General features: G+C 41.8%; 1 pseudogene; it reads left to right on the forward strand.

Annotated features, from left to right (window-relative positions):
• Nucleotides 1-5,202: 5,202 nt before the first annotated feature.
• On the forward strand, nt 5,203-5,307 carry LOC138252472 (small nucleolar RNA SNORA64/SNORA10 family; annotated as a pseudogene).
• The last annotated feature ends 5,479 nt before the right edge of the window (nt 5,308-10,786 follow it).

Consider the following 10,786-nt stretch of genomic DNA (forward strand, 5'->3'; position numbering starts at 1 on the left):
GGTTGTGGGGTCATATGGTTGACATGAAGATTTTAGAACATGAGGAAAGTGATCACGAGCCATTGATCTTATCGTTCAGGGGTTTATTACCTCTACTTGAAGCCCCTTGTCCTAAGATCTATGAACAACAGCTTGCAACAATAGACGGAATGTCAAATGGGAATTTGTGAACACCGACTTAGGTCCTATGATATCTTTGTATAGCCTGTTGGCTGATCAAATGGAGTGCATGTCCCTGCTTTTAGAAAATGGCAAAGGGCTCCTAGTAGCCCACACACAATTATTTAAGTCCCTAAAACACCTTTTTACAAAAGAGATTGCCAGTAAATCTAAAAAGAAGTGTAATGCAAGGTGGTTTAGTGCCCCATGCAGGTAAGCACAGCACAAACTACTCATAGCTCTAAGAGGGGGTCACTCTGAACTAATAAGACAAGCTAGGAAAAATTACAAACAGGTACTTGGCAGGGGCCCGCAGGGGATGGGATGAGTCTAGATGGGTTTCCCTTCAGGAGTCTGCAAAAGTTAATGATACCTTGAGATTCTGGAAACTGGTGGCCGACGCCAGTGGGGAACCTAGCCGTCTGCCTGGTGCTTCAATACTCCCCGTAGAGTGGACAGATCACTTTGGCCGATTATACTCAGGGCCTACAGATGTTACTACGTGGAATTGAACCATATTATGACCTTTGAGGCCCCCCCAATCAAATTCACTCTCGCAGAAACTAAGGCTGCAATTGTTTCACTGAAATCGGGAAAGGCCCCAGGTCTTGATAAAATTCCAGGTGACCTGTACAAGTCAAATTCGGATATATGGGTCTCATACCTGAACTTGGTTTCTTATGCAGTTGCTGCAGGAGCGCCTGTTCCGAGCTCCTGGAAGGGAGCAGAGATAGTTCCTATTTTTAAAAAAGGCAGTCCCTCTGACCCTGCCAATTATCGTCCAATTTCCTTACTTGACAATTTGTAAAAACTTTTTGCAAAGCAAATCCTGTTTCATCTTGAAGAATGGATCCTAGAAACTAATGCCATCTCTAATTTACAAGCAGGGTTTAGGCCAGCAGTCAGTACCATAGATCAAGTTCTAAGATTTCTAACAATCAAATGGAAGACTGTGGAAGTAGGAGGGGGTAACCTGTTTGTGATCTTCATTGACCTCATTCAATCTGGTCCCCAGGAACCAGCTATGGCTGACATTAGCCGATATGGGCATCCCCAATGGTCTTCTGAAACATATGGTCCGACTACACGAGAACACCTACGCACAAATCAGGAGTGGTAAGGATGGCGATATTTAACAGATCCAGTCGCCATTGAAAGAGGAGTCAGACAGGGTTGTGTCCTAGCCCCTACCCTTTTCCTCCTATACATAAATAATTGCATTAATTACCTAGCAAACTGTACCAACGATTCTCCTGAGTTGGCCGGGAACAAAGTGCCATGCCTGCTTTAATGCGGATGACACTATTCTGCTGGCCAAAGCGTCTATGGGAATCCAAAATTTGGTTAACCAGTTTTGTGTATTTTGTAGAGATTATGGGCTGGATATCAATGCCAAGAAAACAAAACGTATGGTATATAGCACCTTGAAAAAGAAGATAAAAGCAAATATAGTAATGGATTCAGTCCTTTTGGAGAGGGTAACGGAGTACAATTACCTGGGCATTAGATTATCGGATAAGGGTACTTGGGATGCAGCCATAAGAAAAGGGGCACTTGTTATCAGCCAAAGAGATGGAGTACTAGAACGAAAGGCTAATACCGTAGCAAGCCCCCCTCTGATCCCTATTTCTGAAATTTATAAAGTCCAAATCCGTGCTGCTGCCCTGTACGGAGCGGAACTCTGGGGTTTATACAGACAATCAGATATTCTCCAATCAAAGAAAACAATTTTTTCAGACACATATCTAGACTAGGGAAGGGCACACCTATGATCCCCCTAAGATTTGACCTGGGTATAAATAGCATTAAAGATACTGCAAGTTTAAGGCCACTTCTATATTGGGTTCGATTATGGAAAACTGAAGAACTTGAGCCCTTCAGGATAGCAATCAAAGATCTTATACTACCTTCCCAAGGATGGGAAAAAGTCAGTTGGTTGAGGGAAATGAAATCAGCCTGGGTTAAGCTGGGCTTTCCCCATTATTGGGAGAATCCTGAGATGATCCCTGCTAACGCTAGATTGTTGATCAAAGAGCGACATTGGGGAACAATTTATGGTGAGTTTTTTCACCGCAATGGGCTAGGTCGGCTGACAGCAGAGTTTCTGCTGGTTAAACACGAACCCCGGCCCGAACATTTTTTGGATCTCCCCATAACAGCACGTGCCCGAGCCTTATTCCTTCAGTTCAGATGTGGAACACTAGCGACCAATAGTCCCACGTCTGATAAATGCATAAACTGCCATTTATGTAAGGAAACTGCTGAGCATGTTTTATTTTTCTGCCCCTTGTATAAATGCCCAAGAGGAAAGTGGATTATCCCCTTGTGTAAGGTACTGCTACTACATGATCGAACCACTGCTTACAGACTATGCAAATATGATACTTCCACATTGATAGTAGGGTCTGTCTCCAAATATTTGTCAGCAGCATGGACAATTCGTAGCAGGACTATCTCAGATCTTAGTCTAATTACTGAGGAGAGGACCAGCAGCCAGTGGACGAGGATTATAGACGATTAGGGAACCTAAATCTGATTATTTGTGTTGGTTCACCTATGATATTAGATTTTACCTGTGTCTGTGTTTTTTAATGTTTTTTTTTACTTACCTGATTCTTAGTAGCGTTGGGAATAGCCCTTTGTAAATGGTATGATCCCTTTCTTATGAATATTTTACTTCAAGAATTGAGGTTAATTTTATGGTATCCTTTTAAATGTCTCGTTTTTAATTTTTTTTATAAGTATGAAACATTCTATGGAGTACTATGAACTGCTGGTTATGTACAATTTGCATTAGAACAGTTTTTATAGGTAATACCAGAAAAGATTCAGTATACCATCTGTTTCTTTTCTAAACTTCCTTGGTAGATGGTATCCAATAAGCCAGGAGCCATCAACTAAGGAGTATCATTTAACATTTGGGCTGTTGGACAAGGAGAGTATCAACTGTATCTCTGTCTTTCTTTGGATGTATGGCACGTTTTTATGCTTTTTAATGGTCTAAAATCTAGACCGAATAAATAAAAAAAATAAAAAAAATCCAACCTTGGCAAGTTGTTAGATTTATTCTAACTTTTAATTTGATACCAAACGTCACAGAGTTAGCTCTTTTCTAGTGGAAATGAGACTTTATTAAATTTAAAAAAAGCCTCTCAATGTTAGCCTACAGAGCTAATGCAATATAATGGGGACAATACATTTGACTGCTTTCCTCTCACCAGAGACTTATACAACATCTTTTATAATGTCCTTGCTTATATTTACTCTGCAGCCAACCCTTAGGGGACTTAGGGCAGAGTCAGGGGTGACACATATGTAAACATTTGGTAGTTTGAGACTTTGGAAGTACTTTTAATTCCAAAGTTGAATTTGGGGATAACTTTCATTTAAAAGCAGCCAGCAAGGCAGGCCTGCTTGTACAATTACGCAAAACCACAGCAGGGCACCCAGGGGTGTTCTAACTTCACTGGAGTCCCTAATTCTACATGCTCTACCATATACTAGGGACTTATAGGTAAGTTGTTAAAGCCAATTGTAATTATGCTGAATTTGCATATACCATTTTACACAGAGTACAGGCCCTGGGACTGGTTAGCAGTGCCTAGGGCACAATCAGAGTGAGAAAACACCAATATCAGATGAAAATGGGGCAAAAAGCGAGGGGGAGTTTGCAATCAGCCCAGTCTTCTCACACTAACAATATGTATAACTGCTGAATTTCTAAGGTTTTACGGGAGTAGATTCAGAAACTAACTATAATGTCCCTTTAATCTTTGGGTTTTTTTAAGGTGAATTTCTATGGTTTTCAAATTTTATTTCCTAATAATAACGACCCTGTAACCTTTGTTTTTTTCAGTGAATTTTTATTGCTTTTTCATAACATTATGTAATTTGTATTTCCTTAGATTAATCGAGCAACTGATGTGCATGGCCTTTGGCTGTGTGCGGTGGGGTTTGGCCTGTGGCCAGGTCCTGTGGCCTATTCTTTAACCACTCAAATCCAAGCAATGCATGGCCTTAAAGAAGAGTCCGGACTCCATGGCACTGCAAAGTGTTATTGAATACAAAAATAGAATAATGGCATCCACACCAACGCGTTTCAGCCAAAGCCTTGTTCAGCCTGAAGAAGGCTACGGCTGAAACGCGTTGGTGTGGATGCCATAATTAAATTTTTGTATTAACACTTTGCAGTGCCATGTAGTCCAAAAAATTCTTTATGTTATGAACGTTTTACATGGATGGATAGGGTTCCGGAACCCGTCCCGGACTGCCCAACGACAACCTCCATATTCCTGTTTGCAGTGCAGCATATATATGTATATATATATATATAATATATATATACATATATAATATATATATATATATATATTTATATATATATATGTATATATATATATATATATATATATATATATATATATATATATATATATATATATACATATATATATATATATATATATATATATATATATATATATTCACAAAGGTTATAAGGTTATAGGGATGTTATAGTTAGGAAACAGATTTAAAAAAAACATATAAAATCACTGAAAGAACCAAAGGTACAGGGACGTTATATTTAGGTTAACACTTCAAACCTACAAAACCAGTGAAATTCAACAGTTATAGTTAACTGACCTAACTATAACTTGAACCCCCATAATGTACTGCTTCTGACCTCACATATTACTTCAGTCGTGACATGGTCAGTGACATCGCTGATGATATCACTGATAGCATCTGAAATGAAATCACGGGTGACATCACTGATGAGCTCATTCACTCAAACACTCACACACCTACTCATTCACACACTGCGACCTTCACAGTGAGCTGTGGGGGTTGTGGTTTTAAAAAGAAAAAAGTAAGCCTTTAATGGGCTATCTAAGACTGCGAGGGAGCCCTTAAGGGCTCCCTCACTGCCCCACCTTATGTATTTGTTTATTTATTTATTTTAAATTATAATCAAAAGCCCTCACGGGCTACCTGACACTTCAGTACTGCTTTGACAGCACCTCCGTGATTGCTGAAGTATTTTATCTCTGTCCCCTGCATGCATGCAGGGGACAGAGATTAAAGCTCTGCTGTTTGACAGCCGGACCTGCTTTAAAGGTCCCTCTGTCAAACAGCAGAGTGTTTGCTGTGGCTTTGCTGCAGCTTCGGTGCTGCAGCCAAGCCACAGTAAACAGCTATGTCCCGGGGATAGGCAACCAGGGACATAGCAGGAACCGACCCTGGGGGGTGGTGGTCCCCATGGCCATCGGTGGCTCCACTATGGGGGGCCAAACGGCCCCCCTCTAATGTCAAGATAGCCCTGGGGGTCATGGTCCCCGAGGCATGGAGTTCCGTAATGGACTCCCTTTCAATTTTTTACTGTTTGCCCCAGAGGGTGGTGGTCCCCAGGGTACGGGGGCCACGGCCCCCCCTTACAAATGTATATAGATGCCCCTGGGTTTGATGGTCCCACGGGGACCCTCTTTGTTTTTTTAAAGATTTACCCCAGTGGGGTGGGCCACTGGGCTAATGCGGTTCTCAAAGGGTCACCTGTCTCTTTTTTAAATATTTGCCCAGGTGGGTGGAGGTCCCCAGGGTGCAGGGGGGCCACAGGACCCCTGCATTTCATTTGTTAAACATCTTGGGGAGGTGGTGGTCCCCGGGGCAGTGGGAGGAGGCCAGAAGGCCCCCACACTTCTAAAGAAATGCCCCTAGGGCTCTGGCCACCCAGGGGCTTCATGATAAGGAAGCATGGGAGCCTCTGCTTCAGCTTTTCTTAATTTTATGGTGGATCCATCCATAAAATAAAAGGAAATTACTTTTAGCCCTGGAGCGGGAGTCCCTTTGGGACCCCACTACCAGAGCTAAGGTGTCAGGGTGTTCGTACCCCCCCTTTATCTCAGCCCCCGCTTCATGGATCTCCCTGACATTTTCCAGATAGCAGCTCACATGACTGTCAAATATTTGGGAAACGTTTGTGAAGATTCCTATAGGGACGCCAAAAATATAGGCACCCAAAAACAGCTTTTTCTATAGAAAGTAGGTCCTAACTGTAATCACCTAGTGGCGATATATATATATATATATATATATGTATATATATATATATATATATATATATATATACAAAAAACAAAGGAGAACTCTGGGAAGTTTCCAATTTTAGGTGGAGAGCTGCTCTATTAAGGAGCACCCTGCAACACCAGCGACACTCTAGATTTGCTCACCTCAAATGTCTGCTTATCTAGCAAAGTTTTAGTATATATATGTGTGTGTGTGTGTGTGTGTGTGTGTGTTTGTGTGTGTGTGTGAAAACAGGGCTGATTGCAGAGGCTCCCTTACCACTGACTCCAATGAAAGTTAAAAAGCAAAAGCTGCACTACACTAAAAGGTGTTTTCCTGACTCTGATGGTGCCCTGTGTACTTCTAACCAGCCCCCAGGCCTGTGCTCTGTGTAGAATGAGTATGCAAATTAGTCTAATTATAATTATCTATGTCAACCTACCTATAAGCCCCTAGTATATGATAGGGCATGTAGGTTCAGGGACCCCAGTATAGGTGGTGCTCCCATAGATGCACTGCTGAGGTGCCCATGGTCATTTTAAAGGCAGGCCTGTCTTGCTGGCTGCTTTTAAATTAAAGGTATATGCAAATTCGGCTTTGGAATTAAAAGTACTTCCAAAGTCTTAAACTACCTTATTTTTACATATAGGTCACCCCTAAGATGTGCCCTAAGCGCCCCTGGGGTTGGGTGCCATGTAACCATAAGCAGGACCTTATAAAAATTGCTTTATGAGCCCTGGTGAGGTAAAAAAGCCAAATTTGTTTTTCCCTCACTGTAGTGAATGGCCTCCAAAGGCTAAAATAGAGAGACTTTATTTTGACTAACAAAGTCACCATAAGAGACAGATACCTTGTGTTCTGTATCCAATTAATTGTTATAATAAATCCCACAACTCTCTACTGTTGGATTTAATATAGCTAGTTCAGGTAAAGAGTTTTAAAACTCTACCTGAAAGTTCCCAACTTCAGCTCTGTAGTGCCCTTCTCTGATTGACCAGCCTCTGGCAGCCTGGCCAGACTGCCTTCATGAGGTGTGGGGTGGTCTGGGCTGAACACAAAGGATGTACCTGGGGGAGGAGATGTGCCTCAGCAGATGGTGAAACTGGTCTTCAAAGGCAGGGAAGGACATTAGGAGCAGCTCAGGACCTCCCCAAGTTCTTGTAACCCCATAAAATTAGGTGCCCTCTTGAGTAGATTAGGAGAGTGCAGGAATGGGCTGTGTTTAGGATTTTTGGCCACGTCAGTGAATGGACTCAGACAGATTTTTGAAGAATGTTGCTCTATGTGATTGAGTTTTGCCACACTTCCCAGGAAGTGGTCATCCAAGGAGGGAAGTGCTTCCCTGTGAGTGGACAGTCAGGCCCCTTTGCATTTCACCCCAGCAGCAAGGATAAATATGGCAGAGTTGCACCCACACCTCCGATCCATACAAGGAACAAAACAAAGAAGAAGGACTGCCCTGCTGGACCCCTGACCTGGGCACTGCACTCAGAAGGACTGCTCCAGCTGCACACTTGGCCTTCACCCCTAAAAGGACTTTGCCTGTCTTCTACTGCTTCAAGAAGGGAGTCCATGTTTGCTACAGGTACAAGGGAGCTGCCCAGAGTCTCCTGCATCAAGTCCTGTAAGCAGAGCCCAGCTGACCAGTGTCCAGTGGCCATTTGAGGATTCTGACTAGGTGCATTCTGGGAATTGTAGTCCCAACTCCCAAGGAGCAACTCAGAGCTTCTGGAGCCTAGGATCAAGTTGTGGACACTTCAAGGACCCAAAAAAGACCTCTGGAAGAAGATCCATAAGTTTTGCGATGTTTGGAGCAGCTCCATAAGTTGAAGAGGTGCACTGTAAAAGTTGTAGTCCCAAGCCCTAGGAGGCAAACCAGAGACTCTGAGTCCTTGGATGGTGTTGTGGACCACTTTCCTGAATCAAGAAAGACTTCTGAAAGTGAGTGTAACAGTGTTACCTAATGGGTGGCCTGAACTCTGGACCTTGTCCAGTGTAACCTTTTTTAACCCTTTGAGCGCTAGTTGCTTCTCTGTGCTAGAAAACATTAATTCTTTACAAATTCTCCGGTTCCCCTTATCTGATCACTTTGGTGTCATTTTAAAGATAAAAATATAATCTATTTTTATAAATTAGTGTTGGATTTTTATTGTGTTTCACTTATTTACTGTTTGTGATTTTTAAATGCTTTACACACTTGTCTCCTAAGTTAAGCCTTGTCGCTCGTTGCCAAGCTACCAATGGTTGAGCTGGGTATAATTTATTGAGACCTAACTGGACCTAAGTGGGGTTAGTGGCCTATTGCTAGGTGTAGATACTTACCTGTCCTTACCAATATATATATATATATATATATATTAGCTTATTCTTGTAATACTTAAATGTATTAAAAAAATATTTGATACTGAATAAAAATACAATGATTTTTTAAGGCATTTATTTTCCGAACTAGTATATTGACTTTTACAATGCTAATATTATCATACATATATTATATATAAATGTGTGTATAAATTTGTTCATTAAAAAATGATTGATATACATTATGCAATTGTTTATGAAGATAAAATAAAATAATAAAAACATATATCCCACAACACATGCACAGTATTCATGTAACCACCCCCACTACATCTGTCAAGAAGAAATGGCTCTGCCATATCTTGAAGATTATATTAATCTGGGATCCCTCTTGTTATGGCTCTCAATATGGAGTAACCCCAGGGCTTCTCTCCATCACCATATAATAAACAATTGTATACAGTAGCACTGGGGTTTGGGTATTCCCTAGCTTGAATATGTTAAACAGAATTTTACCATCCTGGGCAATTCTCCTTTATTTGTTAATCCTTTCCCTCTGTGAAGCGATTTTTCATGTAAAGTCATCAGAGATAGCTCAGGGCACATGAAACCGTTTGTCAGGAACTACATCTCATTGAAAATCCTGGTCCAGAACCATATATATTATATGTGATATTAAGGGGAACATTTTAAGACTGCTGAAGGCTATTCCCAAGTTGAGAGGCACGGAGTTGTGTGATAGTGCCTCAATCAACCCTAGCACAGTTAATATTGTCAAGATTGGAAATATTCTACTCATAGGGCATCAAGACAAGTCCCTTTAAGAAGATTGGATATCCCACTTTGTTGGCACAAGCACAAGCCCGAGAGTGCTTCATAGGAACAAACCATATTCAATCTTGAAAAATACAGTGAACAACAGGTCAAAACAATTGAGCCCATAGGGACAAACAGGGGCTGGCTGCCCGCAGCCCTTTTTCATTGGCGCTCTGACTAAATCATGTCCTAGGCGCGCCCATGACCTAAGCGTCTACCGATATCCCTGTGCTTCTGGAACATCAATGGTATGGCTCAGAAATTACAGTCTCCAGGCCTAACTACGTTTGTAAATACCCATTAAATCATAGCTCTACAGGAAATCTGGGCAGAGTCAAGTTGCCCGAAAATAGGCTACATTGAGTTCTGGAAGCTGGCCTTTAGATAATATAAAAACAGCTTACCAAAAGGTGGGTTATCTATGTACACCACAGTCAAACTAAAAGGGAACATTGATCTAATATTATTCACAGAGAACTGGCTGCAAGGAATCAAGATCAGTAACTGGAGTCCGCAGCACACTCTTCTGCTGAGAAATGGCTACATTAACTCAGGTGTAAAGGAAAAGAGAGCAAAGTTCAACCGTCTAATACCGATTGTGTGCGGCGTAGCTTGCGATCACCCTCAGGCCGACTGTTTCATTACAGGAGACTTTAATTCAAACCTCTTTCAAGATCTTCCTGAGGATCAAGAGGGGCCCCATTTAGGGAGTGCCCTGCCTATCATCAAACAATCTAAGCTAAGAAGCTGTCCGCATAACCAGTTGGGTGAATTTCTGGTTTCGCAGGTTATTGGCATGGGCTAGAAAGTACTGGGTGGTCGTTGATCGCAAGATATCCCTCCAAACTGGACAAGAACCAATGGGAAAACGTGTTCTTTTCCCAATTACATCTCTGCAACATAAAAATATTCCCCTTTATTGCCACAGATCACTGTCATAATATCTAACTTACCTCACCATACCACATCTAGAGTCATTTGTAGAGGAACACGTACTGAGAATCTGAAGCGCCTCAAATAGAGGGGCTCCACCAGTGACATTGTAAGAACAGAATGTGCTGACCATCTAAACACAGCTGGAGCTGGTAACAAATCCCTGATTATGGTGTGGACATGCCTTGTCACTCGACTGCTGATGAAATTCCAACAGCCAACTTGTCGGCATGGCTCTGCTAAACAAATAATTTCCTCAGCTGTGATCAAAAATCTAAATAAAGCCTGCAATAAGGTCCTGAGAAGAGCACAAAAAACCTGGGATCTAAGGAACCACTCAACGCACTCAAGCAGGCACATAAATCCTACAGACAGGCGCTCAGATCATTTTTGGACAAACCTTCTCTGTGCCAGCAAAGATTCCAATTACAGAAATGTCTGAGCCCTAGTAAATAAACAAATGAATGGGCCAAAGGAGCTGGGCTTGTGCAAACATAACAGAAATAGAATGGGC

Source organism: Pleurodeles waltl, chromosome 8 (assembly GCF_031143425.1).
Source record: "Pleurodeles waltl isolate 20211129_DDA chromosome 8, aPleWal1.hap1.20221129, whole genome shotgun sequence".
Taxonomy (NCBI): Eukaryota; Metazoa; Chordata; class Amphibia; order Caudata; family Salamandridae; genus Pleurodeles; species Pleurodeles waltl.